Raw genomic sequence first — 13,662 nt, 5'->3', positions numbered from 1 at the left:
AGCACCTGAGGCACTGACTGAAGGGAGAGTTGGCAGCACCCTGCTCCATCCTTGGTGCCACAAGCCTTATCTGGCTTATCTGGCTGAACTTCACTGCTCTGTCCAGTGAGAGATGCTCTGAGAGCCATCTCTTGATCACAGCTTTTCCATGGCTGTGCTCATTCCTGCTCATCAACACATAAAGGACCTGGTAGATGATAAAGTTGCCTGTTGGTGTGGAGTGAGGATTGTGCTGTTCCATCAAGAAGGCAGCAGCTGATCCCACTTTCATTTTGGGTGAGCCATCTCATAGTCCCTGCTGGGTTTTGCAAGAATTTCTGTGGATGCTGGTGCTCAGAGTGTACAGAGCTTCAAGTAATGCATTCACATGCCTGTACTGCAGAAAAGTAGATGGATTGGACCTAGTTTTTAAAAAATCCTAAATCAGAAAATGTATCTCAGCCATGTTCTGGCTTTCCAGAAAAACCGACTCTCCTTTTTACTAGTTAAAGGACAAGAGCTGTGGTAACAAATTCATAGTAAGCTACTGGTTTGTAGAGAAAACATTCTACAATTTTTAGCCTTGTTTCATTTTTGTTATGATATTGAAACGTACAGTGATAACAAGACACACTAATATTTTGTTTGTATCTGGTAATTAACAATATAAATATTCTCAGGGTGCTCTCAAGTCTTTTCTTTTGCACATTCATTTCCTCTGCTTCACAGTCTTTAGTTAAACCTGCTTGAAAAATCACATTTTTCAGAATGTGCATGTTTCTTGAGGAACAGTTTTAACTTGAATAAAAGTTGATTTCTTGCAGCTCCTCAAAAGCTGAGAATTTATGCAGAGTATTCAAGGCTAATTTCCTGTAGTTTTCCAACTGAGGCTGTCATCATGATCTACAGAAAACAGCACCCAGCCCTACATGAGATATAGCCATGATTCCATCTTTTTGTGTAGTGAAATAAATATGTATGTGTGATGTATCTACACATCTATAGTATATGCCCTGTACATATGTCTTTGGCACTTCACTTAAATATGTCAGTTAAAATAATGTGTTTGAATATTTAGACTATAAGCAAAACACTGGGAGATTATGAACTTTGAATAAATTCTGATAGTTAATATGCATATGCATTTACCTTTGCAGGGCAGTACCTGCCTTACAAAATGGTGTTGTACTGCAGAATTGCCTTTGATTTACAGCTCTACCAATGTGCTGATTGACTCAAAGGAATTGAGACAGCAGGTCTGGCTTTGGCATAAGATTTAATGTATTTCTTTTAACTGTTTCTTTCCAAGTGCAAGGCAACTGCACCAGTAAAGAGGCAGTGGCATGTTTTAAAAGGACATTTCCCTCACAAAAGCAGGTATAAGTCATAGCAAATCTAAATTTGTCACTGCATGAAAATCAGAGGGTAAAGAGAGGCTGTTTGGAGGGCTCATTGTTTGAGAATTCCTTTTAGGAAGCTCTTCATCAGTAAATCTGTAGACATCATCATCGCTTCTTACTCTAAGCCAAGCAGGAAAAAACATTATGTTTTCCTGTCAATGCCTTGGATTAAAAATTACTAAACAAGCATTTGTGGCAGGTTAATTGCTCCTTGGGTACCTGGAAGCCCTGCACAGAGTGGGTGTGAATATTAACTCCAGCAGCAGCAGTTTCCACACGGGGAGGCCGTGTCAGCAGGCAGACACAGCCCCAGCAGCTCTGCCCAGCACAAGGTCAGCTCGACCTTCCTCCCCTCTCCCTTATTGTTTCAGCTGCTCCTTGTCTGAGCCAAGAAATCTGCTCCCAAAGCACAGCAGCAACGCTGAGATGGAGGGGAGGGCAAGGGGCTTGGAGTAAAACTGTTATTCTTGAATCCTACCTATAAAACTACAGCACAAAAATGTTTAGTCAATGGTTGAAACCCGCCTGTCTATCACACAGGCACACAAACACAGCTTCTCTTTTCTCCAAAGATCTGTGTTCATATTAAAGCAAATAAATGGTGCACTAACTTTTGTATTCACCTCAGATTAGTTGGAGAAGCATGTACTTACACTTGGAGATTGTCAGGATTATACACAATCAAAGCAAGAATTGTGTTTTTATGACTGCATATAAATATGTGCCCCAGGGCTTTGTTTCCTCTGGTATTTCATTCTGCTCAGATCTCCAGCTCTCTGAGTGTGTGCACCCCTTGAAATGTGGGGAAACACTGCAAGAGAAGTGACAGCAGAGCCAAAGAGTGGCCAGGGCTGGTGTTTCCACTCAGGTTTTGAGATTATTCAGAGGAGGCTGCCTTGTCTGCTCTCCAGAGGCTGTCAGCATGAGTGGCACTTAGGTAAAGTCAGGTTACTTGGTCTGATCAGGGATGTAACATTAGAAATTGAATGTGCAGTCATCTTTCATATTCATCCAACCTCTCATTCGTTGCTTTTGTGCCTAATACAACTGTTGATGCATTTATTCTTGCAATGCTGTCTTGGAGCAGGGTGGTTCTGTGGTCCTTCTTTGGCGGGGGGGAGCTGAAGTGCAGAATCACCTGGGGAAGGTCAGGCAGGAAAACTGAAGGCAGGAAAAGGAGCAGGAGAGTTTCCTTAAAACCTTAGAGACATTCCTGTCCTGGGGCTAATCCTGGGGGAATGAGGGTTGAGCAGGGCAGGCACACAGGTGTGGAGTGACTCAATTTTACCTTTCCAGTGCCCTGCACCTCCTCAGATGTGTGAGTGGCAGCAGCAGGTACTGTGGGACCAGCTGCATTCTTGGGATGCTTATTGGTGACCTTTGGTGGTGAATTTGGGGATCCAGGATAAGGACAAACCCTGCTTTGGGAAGGGGTCAGGGGGACAACCCCAAGATGCATCTTATCAGCTGAGATTTTTTTCAGTGATGCATTATCATTGCTTTGGACCCTGTCATATGGTTCTTTCTTACACATAAATTCCTACCTTGCTTTGCTTTGCTTTCAGTTTACTTTGCTGTCCCCAGAGATTAATGCAGCTCATTATGTGGATCCAGCTGGACATGGGACACAGGAGGGAGGTCATGGCCTGACATTAAATTTTGATCTTCACCTCATCCCTAGTTTTAATTTTGTGACCAGAATGGATATCAAGTATAAATGTATGGACTTTGAGTCTGTCTTAACTTTCTGACCTATCTTAATAGTGACATCCTTCTTGACACTGCAACACGAAGAATTCTGCGCCAGTTAATTTTGTATCTGGATGTAACTTTGGCTTTTAGCTGCATTTAGCTCCATGGACCAGACCCCATCCGCTTTTGTGGGTGAAGGGAGATGCAGATGTCTCAAAAAGCAGCCAAGAGCCAAGTTCTTTTGCAGTGACTGGTCAATACTTGATGTGAATAGCTGACTGCAGTGACCCAGCAGCAGTACCCCAGTTTGTTATCTCAGCTGGCCCAGCTGGAGGGCACAAGGGCTACAGCCAGGGCTGTTTCCAGAGCCATCCTGCTGCCCTGCAGTTAATGTCAGGGTGTGCTCCTCTGCAAAGCTGGCAGAGCAGGTATGTGAGTGTGATAGCACCTGCTGAAAGACATCAGTTGTATTCCTTTGCAGGCTTTTCTTTTTCCTTTTCCTCCTGTGCTATTTTTACTCTGGTTTGAACCAGTGTTTAATTTGCCTCTTTTCACTTCTTGCCTCTAATAACAACTCTCTCTCTCATCTCACTGCTTTGCGTGATCATCTTTCCTCCTTCTTTGTTAGATGTCTGGTTTCTCATATTCTCCTTTCTTCTCTCTCCCTGTCTTGCACACTCCTCCTCACACACATTCTCATGCACTGTTTATCTGCACAGCTCCCCATGCTCAGGAGGTGTCTCAGGAGCCAGGGGAGAAGATCGCAGCCCTGCCAGCTGCCTGGACAGTGCACACAGAGCCATTTCCACGAGGGAGGCAGGCTGATGTCTGCCAAGGAAAGCCAGCTTTGGTAGCCCAGCAGTGCCAGGCAGGCAGTGCATGGAGCCTGCTGCCTCTTGGTGCAAAATCTGCCCCTTTAACCATTTCCTTGTCCCTCTGTTTGCCCTGCTGTTCTGTTTCCATTTCAGCAGTGTTCTGATGGCATTTTCTGAGAGGATTCTCTGGTGCAAGGCACAGCTAGCACAGTGCATCCCTGTCAGTCAGAGCTAAAGGTGTGAGCTGGCAGCCTGGAGGAGGAGCAGGGTCCCTGCAAACCCACCCAGCAGCTCCAGGGCCATGTCAGGGTGTGGGTCTGGGTCACTGGGCTCACTGGAGCCCTGCTTTCCTCTGATCAAGCTGTTGCCGTGCTGCCACAGCTCATCCTCCACCTCACCCCCTGAACCTGCTCCTTTGCAGGGGTGTTTCAGACCTGTAGAAAAGTGCAGAGCATTAGGAGTCCCTGCATGGCAGCTGGAATTCATGGGTGTAATCTCCTCTGGACTGGTTTGCCACAGCTGGCTGGCTGTGGTCTCTAAGGGGAAAACTCTGAATTTTGATTGTTGTCTGTCCCAGTGTCCCATTTCTGACATCTCTGCAGTCCCTGCTTGAAGGACTTTTGTGTTCTCTCATACCCAGAGAGTTATTTTCAGGCTTATCTGCCTGTCCTCTACCACTCAAACATACTTGATTATAGCATGGACTGGCTTCAACAAAATGGTGCAGGATTGCCAAAATTGTGTTTTCCTCATGAAAAGGGCAGCCAAGCTTGCCACAGGAGTTGTTCTCTGTCTTTCTGCCTCTTATCCCTCGGGCAAAAAGCAGGCTCCCACCCAGCTGTAATTAAACATTGAGGGGACCTTCCGTGAGCTGTGGCACCTGCCAGCCCTGTGTAGCTCCTGATGGCAGCAGGGTCCTTCACACACATGTGGGGCTCTGGAACCATCCCCAGGCAGTTCCCCTGTTTCCTGGGGCTCTTCTCAACTCACTGCAAGGCTCCAAGGCAGCAGAATTCAGTGGAGGGGAGAAGTAAGAGTACAAACAAGGATATTGCTGGGTGACTCCCAGCTACAGCTGGGATTTATCTCCCATCTAGCAGCTCATGCATGCACACGTGTATTTTGGGTTTTCAAAGAGTGGGAGTAGTCTGGTCAAGTTTTCCTTTTGCATTTTCAGTTTCCTTCTCTCCACCCCCAACAAACATCTCTCTCTGGCAGAAAAGACCAGGGCTGTACTGTACCTAAGATCTGCCAGGTGAGTGACCACCTGCAGATCAAAAACCCTAAAAATAATCATAGGGTAAAAATAATCTGTTAAGTTATTCTTGTGTTGTTAAAAAGAGCTGAGAGCCTGTCTCAGCAGCAGTGATTTAAGTGCTCCTTCAACCCTAAATGCTGCCAGAGCCACCCTGAAGGAGCTTTCCCTGCCATTGCCAATGGTGTGGGCCAGCCCTCAGTGACTCTGTGTGCTCTGTCACACAAGATGGGGCAGGACGAGTCTCACAGCACCACAGCCTCCTGTGGAGCCAGTGAGGTTCCATCACCAGCCAGGGGCTCTGTACAAATCACAAACGGGATGGGGCTGCTGTAGAATGCGCCTCGAGCTGTTTTATTTTTCAGCATTGCTCTCATTACATGATTATGACAATGGGAAGATGCCAGCAGCTCACATCCCAGGCAGCAGACCAAGAACTTAATGGTACAACTTACTTTATAAGTTTTTTGACCAATCACACAAAGCAAAAGCACATTGACAGTAGTTCTATCCAACCACTATAAGCACAGGTACCTTTGGTTAAAACAATGCTTGCTTATTTTGAATACAATACCTGCTTGTAAGCCTTAAAACACAATGCACAGAGCTCCATTATAAAGCTTCAATCTTCCTAATATCTTGCTAGATAAACTTTTCTGTAGCTTAGAGAGTTATTCTATACAAGCGTTAATACACAGGCCATTGTTCTATTTGTCCTTGCTTTTCTATTTTTTAAATAATTTTTCTGCTAACCTATCTCATGGCTGCTGCTTAGCTCTAATCACAGTTCTACTGCCTCTGAGACCTGCCTTTTGCAGCTTTTCCAAAACCCTCTAATTTTGTAGATTCCCACAAGGTTCCATTACCTGTGGATGGAGGTGGCTGCTGCCACCCCTGATGAAAAGATTGGAGTCTGACAGCCAGGAGCTGGAGCAGACACAATAGTTGTCTAGATGGTTAAGTAAGTCTGTTTGTTCCCATTTCTGTGGGAGTTCTGAAGAATCTGTAAACTGTTTTCTTGCTTGCTGTTTTGGAACAGAAATTAAAATCTCAGATGGTTGATGGTAGAGCTGTAAAGGAAACAAGAAGTCTGGATAACCTCAATATTTCATCTTCGATTTTGACTTCCTAACATTTTATTTACTTCTTCAGAAGCCAAGAAATCAGTTAACATGCAGAATAGAAGTGTTTATTAATAACAGAAAGGAAAAGTTTTTCCATGTTCTATTTCTCACAAAAGGTCTAAATGTACAGCAAATAAACATTAAAAAAATATAAAAGAAAGAAAGAAAGAAGCTGATGGGTGAGAGGAATAACTGATGACTGAAGGGTGTATAGGGAATGTGTTCTTTGTGTATCTGCTCTATCATGAGCCAAAGCTAAGAGTCAAACTGAAAGACATCCGATTAGTTAACAACCTCTCCATTTAAGTACATTCAAAAAAGTGAAATTACAGCAGGAAGAATCTGGGCTCGCCTCTGTCTCTGCCCCAAAATATCATTGTTCATTCTCACAGCCTGGCCAGGGGCCAGCTGCTGCCAGGCTTTTAGCCACTGGGTGTATTTAAAAACCATTCTGTGGTCCTGTTTTCCTGTCAGTCCAAGTGAAACCACTGTAAACAGCCATTTCCAAGGGTGCCCATGTCCAACAGAGGCTGTTGCTGGGCTCTCTGGGGTTGGTGGGGCAGGGGACAGAAAGGATGAGGAGCTCCAGAGCAGAGCACTCCATCCTCTGCTTCTCCTGCAAACATCTGCTCAAGCCTGGAAGGGGTTTCTCCAGCCAGGATCAGGCTCTTCAACAAACCATGGGGTTGGTTTGAGCTCTGCACATAACACCAGCAGAAATCTGGTCACTGGACTCCCCTGATGGCAGCAGTCCATCACAGCCTGCTATGGGCTGGATGGAACCCCAAGGGAAAGACAAAGATATTGCACAGAACTGTCAAAACCCCCCAGACAAAACAAGTGAGAGAGGCAAAACTCCATGGAGAGCCTCTAACTGGGAGTGTGTTTGGCCACTGTTTTTCCTGTGGATCTAGGCATGGATTTTGTGAGCTCCCCAGCCAGCCTGACTGCTGTAAGACAGCACAGGACCAGTGAAGCCCTCTCTTATTTCTTTTAAATTACCTCTGCAAGAAAATTAATAAAAAATAAACAAACCCCTTCCTCCCTGCCTCATTTCAATTCCACAGTCGGAACAGGGAATAGTTGTTTGGGTTTGGAGGTTTGCTATATTTTCTATAGACATGGACATTTTCCTTTGAAAATAAGTGAAGAAAGCGAACAAGCAGTGAAATCCATCTCTGATTAAATACTAAGCCTCTCAGCTGTTGTATTCATTTCTTTTGCCCTGTTTGCCTTCTTTACAGTCTAAAGAAAGCTTCTGCCTTGTGCAGGACCCTTTTGCCAGGGCTGGGGAGTGGGATGGCAGTGATGCTGAGGATTGCTGAACCACTGGGACTGTGGTGGGAGCCACTGCCCTGCTCCACTCCAGTGCCTGCCCCACTTACCATCATTTTTGTGGCACCCCTGGGGAGCTGGCACTGCCACATCCACTGGTGTATTTCACCGGGGGGAAAACAGATCCTGCATCCCTGTTCTGGTTTTGTGGCAATTCTCCTGAGCTAGGAATGGAGGAGCACTCACAGATCATCCAGGTGCAGTCAGACCCTGCTTTATTCCCTGCAGGGCTTGCTGTGCCCTGCAGAGTTTGTGTGCTCAGTGCCTGGCTTCCCCCGCAGGCAGAGGACCTGCTCCCAGAACAGAAGCATCCCCAGGCTTATTTCTGTCTCCTCATGTGAGAGCTAGGGGCTGGTTTGATCATGTCTCAGCGCTCGGAGATATAAATATCGTTGGTAGGATGTCTCCCTCTCTGCCTGGGACTGTGTTTGCTCACACACATGCACTCGCACAAACTGTAGGTGGCACTTGGAGAATTAGCAAAGATGCTGCTGTGTCCTGTGCCGGGCCATGCCTCTGTGCACCAGCCAGGAGCAGAAAATGGATCAGTTTGTAGGGAGAAAGGCAGAGAGGGAGCAGAGCCTCCCCTAGAACAAAACCCCGCTCGTTCCTCGCCTTCACTGGGATGCAGCATTCAGCTGCTTCCAGCCTGTGGGAGAGACGTGCCAATACCCTGCACTTTTCTCTACAGTATATTTTATTTATCTGCCTCAGAGGAGGAGGTTTGCTGTAGTTATCACCCCAGGAGTTCAGCTGGATACAAATGTTAACCAACTGGAGGGGAAGCAGCTTGCTCCGAAGGTTTTAGCGTTGTTTAGCACACAGCAGCGAGTGCCAGGCACAGATTATGCATTTGCAGAGCTCCTGGCTCTCTCCTGCCTGGATTGTCAGCACGGGAATTCAAACCACACGGATCAATTTGCTGTCTGTCAGCAGCTGGGCACTGAAGGGCAGCCCTGGATCGATCCATTCTTGGAGCACTGTCCTCATTTCAGGGATTACACGGTTTCCTCTGTGCTGTGTTAACACTTTAGGTGCTGGGTGTTAGTGAGCTCTGCGTGTGGTTATCACTTTGGGATGGTATCTTAGAGAAGTTTGTGTGTTCAGGATATGAATCTTGCACAAAGCTTGCTCTGTGGATGTTCGGTGTTGCTCTATATGAGGTGGAGGCTGGCCTCTGATTGTGTACCAGAGGGACAGGGAATCCCTTCTTTCAATCAGCATAAACCTACATTCTGGAAATTATTCTGTGCTTTTCATGCAGCTCTGAATGCCTCTGGAATGCACATCCCTGGTATAATACTAAAGATGAAAATGGAGAGAAGTTTGCTGCAGTTCACATGCTGTGAAGCCCAGGAATGCTTCTCAGCCTGCTGAAGTGCCATCACATGAAAACTTGCAAAGTTTCTGGCCTTTCTGGCATTGGGAGAGGATATGTGAATGTCATCATTCATTTTTAAAAACAACTAAGCAGCTTAGCTGTCTGTAGGAGTGGGGCCATGTGTGAAGAGTTTCAATCCTTTGTGGTTTGGAAATTGTTGCTCAGTGCTTGGAGATGACCTCAGGATCCCCTTTTAGCATTCCTCACTCCAGAGCTGCTCTCAGCTGCTGGGATGTGGAGCCCAGCAGCACCTGAAAACCCAGCCATGGCAGGGAAGGGCCATTTTATGGGCATCTGGGTATTCTCAGTTGCTTGCAGCAAAACTTAGCAGCCAAAAGGGTAGAATGGACTGGGACCATACCCTGTAAGCCACTGGCAGGGGCTCCCAGAGCTCTGCCTGGTTGGATAAGTAAGGCCTGGGGAAGAGATCAGCTGCTCGTCCTGCCTAACCTCTGCTTGTTTTCACCATTAAAGCACTGGGTTAGGATCCAGTGTCAGTCCCAACTGTTATTGGCAAATTATTTCCATTCCTCTTTCCTCCTTGAGCACCTTTGTGCTCTGATTGCTGCAAGTTTGGATGGAGCTGGGTGAGCAAATGCATTTCTTTTTGCCAAAGGCCACGGCCCTTGTTTATCATCCGCCCTGGTGCTGGTGAGTCTGGAGTTCTCTGCTTAGGGAAATGGGCTGGAACTGTGTGTAATGTGGGCTCTACTGCAGTCTTTTCTTTCTTATTCTTTCCATTTTGTTTCAGGTGGATGCATTGATGATGCCACTGTGTTAATCAAGGTGTTAAAGCAGAAGAATGCATCTTGCCTGTATCAGCAAAAGTGATGGGATTTGGAAGACTATCTAGGACCTTGTATGAGCACAGCTGCAGGTAAATCTGCATTGGTAATCCAAGGTATTCCTAGAAATATTTGTCTAAGAAGTCTGCATTTCAGAAAGATATCAAAACCAATAAACCCCAAGAATCATCACAGTATCATCTCACTCTATCAATGCTTTGCTGAACTTTTCTAATGATAAAAACAGCCATGCAAAATCCACACCTTTTTAGTTTTATCCCCCCTCTCCCCTGCCAAACCCTCTCAAGTATGACATCAGCCTGAGCCCTGCTCGTTTGGATCCTCAGCCTTCAGTGCCAGATGACAGCAGAGCCAGTGGGGCTTTGTCAGCTTTAATCGTGTTCAGTGTGGTGGAGCAGAGCAGCTGGAACGATTGGGAATATCTCCCAGCCCGTGTGGGGGCAGTGGCGCTGAAGGAGAGGGGGACAGGGGCAGTGAGGGAGAGCTGGCAGCACAGGAGCAGCAGTGCTGCTGTCCAGGGGCATTTCAGCAGCTTTCAGCAGCTCTCTGGGGTGTTGGTGCCTGCTGGGTCTGGTGCAGCACTTGGGAAGGTGCACCATCACAGGCTGGGTTTACCTGGGTTTTATCCGTGTCTAACATGGGATTGTTATATACAATATAAACGCTGTTGTTATAAACACTGGGTTTGGCTGTTGGTGAGGCACAACTCACTGCAGTGCAAATGTGCTGGTCACCTTTTACACTGAATATTCACAAGGTCCCTTGGAAACAAATTCTGCCCCAAGTCTTGTTCACAGAGTTAATGGAGGGTCACAGTGCTGGCAGCTGCGAGCAGCCACTCCTTGCAGCTGGCAGAGAAGCCGCTCCTGAAAGCTCAGTGAGATCCCCTGTGCACACAGGGACCTGCAGGAGCAGCCTTCTTAAGGACTTGCACTGCTTTATCTTAATCAAAAACATTTATCTGAGCTTGGAAAAAGTTGAAGCCTGCCCAGGTTTACTCTGCTTTGGATGCAAAGACTGTTTTTGAAATCAGCCAAGAAACAGTGGATCCTCCTCTTAGCTTAAGCTTGCAGTGCATGCAGTCCTTCCAGGACCAAACATGTGTGAGGCTATTTTGAGATTTACAGGGTAGAAAGCATTAAATTAAAATGTCATAACCATAGTGGTTGCGAAGGCTTGGAAATCAGAGGTGATACATATTTTTCAGCTAGGTGTTATCTCAGCTTTCAATTCTACCTAACCTGGAATTAGGATTTTCTGAAGGTAACTAGCCTGTTTGCAGCAGTTACATCCCATTTTCAGCATTTGTCATCAGCCCCTAAAGCAATCTTTTTGATTTGCTTTGATCTTTTGGATTTTGTCTTTTTGATCTTTATAGGTCTCTACCAAACCAAATTGTGATTTTGCTTTTCCTCCCCATCATTCTGCTGTCCTTTCTTTCTCTACCACAGGTGATACACCTATTTCTGCAGGTATCTACAGTTCCAAATCAGTCTCAGGACTTCAGGTAACTCTCAGGTACTCACATGTGCTTAAAGAAAAAACAGCAATCTTAAAAGTAAGCTCAGGAGGCTGTTTTGGATGCTACATGTATATAGATGTGTAACAAAACCCCTAACATGCCACAATAAACTTTACTTAACAGATTGCTTAATCTCTACAAATGTTAACCTCCAGGTTTTTATTTACTGAGCTGGTGTTTAATGATGCCATTGCCTAATTGAAATGTGTTCATTCCTTCTCCAAGTGCCACTGCTAAGCAATTTACCGATATATTGCAGGAGGACTGGATGGGATTTTCTTTGTTTCAGAGTAAACTTGGGAGACAGATGGTGTTCAGACAGTACAGATGTGACAGCTTCCATTGCTTTCTTTATGGAGTCTTTCTTGCCAACCAAGCACTTTTGCTTTCAAATGGCAAAACTGTAATTTTCAGAGGCACCATAAAGAATGGGCAGGAGTACGGGAGGAAGGAGATTTAGATTTGTGCCTCTTCATCAATGTGGAAATTCACTTCCAAACCCAGAACTGGAGGTTGCTGGAGCCCAGTTCCCAGCAGCTCTTGGGCTCAGGCCATTGCACAGACAGGAGCAGCTTGGAGACTCCCAGTACTTCTCTTTTTCCTACTGGAGCTTCCAAAAACAAACCTATGGCTCACTCTTTTGCTACAGAGAGAGAGACCAGACCCTGGTCTGGAGCCAAGACCAGCCCAGATCACCCCTCAAGGCTGGGTGGGAGCAGAGAGCAAGGGCACACCTGGTGCCGCTGGTGGGAGCAGAGTCCCAGAGCCAGGTGGCATTTTCATTCCAATATCAAACACCTGTAGATGGGGACATTCAGAAAAACACATTTGTTAGCAATGGTTTATTTCCCCTTGGTGCATGAGGCAGCAGCAGAATTGACATTGGACATCCTCAGCAGGCTGATGTTCACTGCAGGGGCAGAGAGCCATGGTGGCTGGCACACAGGGAGGATCACCAGCTCTTTTCAAACTCACTCTCCTGGATTATCACAAAGGTAAAGAGCTCAGCAGAAGAAGTGCAGTTCCATTCCTTCCCTGTAAAGCATCTTCTGGGCAGCCTGACTGCAGTGTTGTTGTGCTGCTCAGCCAGGAGATGATGGGCTGGAGCTTTTGTCTCTGACAGTCCTGGGGACTCTGCTGTTACTGTGGGTTCTTTTCACCACCAGCTGCCTGCCTGCTATTCTCACTGAAACACCAGGAGCCAGTGATAAGGAAGGCCAGGTGTGGCCCTAGCCCATTTCTTAGAAGTTGTTCACCTTTTGTTAGCCAGTGCTTTCAGCAGTGTGTGTTGGAGAATGAAATCTGAGCTGCTCTGAAACCCACGGGACTTGTGCCAACTGGGCTGGAGTTTCAGCCTGGAACAAAGACCAGAGCTCTCTGAAATACTGCAAAATGTGAAATTCTGGCCACAAGCCTCTCTCACTTTTGAATTAAGAGCTTTATTTATTTATTTATTTATTTATTTATTTATTTATTTTTGCAAGGGGCTCTAGAAGCCAATTTTCCTCTCTGCGAGGACAGCTGAGTCTGTGCTGCCTGCCCTGGATACTCAGGGCCACTCCCTGTACAGAATTTCCTCCCTGCTCTGGCACCACCCTGGCAGGACAGATGTGGTAGGAACAAGATCCCTGGTGAACCCAGAACAGAGCTGGGCACAGCTGGCAGTTCATGCTCTGAAATTCAGGCAGCTGAGGGCCAGGCAGGCTGTCAGCAGCTGCTGCCATGCAGTTCTGTCTGCACACTGCCTGTGGACACGTGGCCAGGGGATCTTGGGGTCTGCCATGCATTTCTGTCTGCACATTGCCTATGGACACATGGCTGGCACAGCTCGGACACTCCTGGCTCCCCCTAATAGGATTAGTCAGCAACAGTGCTAGAAATACTCAGAGCAGCCGTCTGTGGAGAGATGACCCTGTCTCTGTGTGTTTACAGCAGCTGTATGGCTTTAATGTGCTCCTGTTCATGGGCTGCTGTTAATTTTCATTAATGTCATACCATTCAATGCAGAAAGGAAAGTCTCTGGCTCAGAGCAAAGGCCACCCCAGGAGTGTGGGACTCTCTTTAATCTGACAGTGGCAAGAAATCCCCTACAGGATCCTGTGAGAGGGATGCTGCTGCTGTGCCTGCACTGAGGCCATGGCCTGGCCCTGTGGCTGAGGTGTGGAAGGGCTCTCTGCTCCCACAGATGAAGGGATGAGCTGCCTGCAGGAAATCACCTGGTTTGGCTTCTTCTCCCTGATGCTGCCACCTCTGTGGCAAATTACTTTGCTGTTAGAGGGCTATGGTTTTAGTTCATGCAGCTTCTAACATATTTTGTTGTTATCAGTTTATGCAAGGAGCCCATTGCTGTGCT

At 46.5% G+C, this 13,662-nt stretch overlaps 1 long non-coding RNA gene across 1 annotated transcript in view; it reads left to right on the top strand.

Moving 5' to 3' along the window:
- Positions 1-11,616, top strand: part of LOC128941126 (uncharacterized) — a 111,579-nt gene extending 99,963 nt beyond the window's left edge. The window contains exons 2-3 of the long non-coding RNA XR_008483335.1: positions 9,733-9,858; positions 11,239-11,616. This is a non-coding gene — a long non-coding RNA (uncharacterized LOC128941126). The remainder of the gene's footprint in view (positions 1-9,732; positions 9,859-11,238) is intronic.
- Positions 11,617-13,662: the final 2,046 nt, after the last annotated feature.

The sequence above is a fragment of the Melozone crissalis genome, unplaced genomic scaffold, assembly GCF_028551555.1.
Source record: "Melozone crissalis strain CALT ecotype California unplaced genomic scaffold, PUWL_Pcris_2 ptg000034l_1, whole genome shotgun sequence".
Lineage (NCBI taxonomy): Eukaryota > Metazoa > Chordata > Aves > Passeriformes > Passerellidae > Melozone > Melozone crissalis.
Note: the sequence above shows the minus strand (reverse complement) of the source record. Positions and strands in the feature narration are given on the sequence as shown.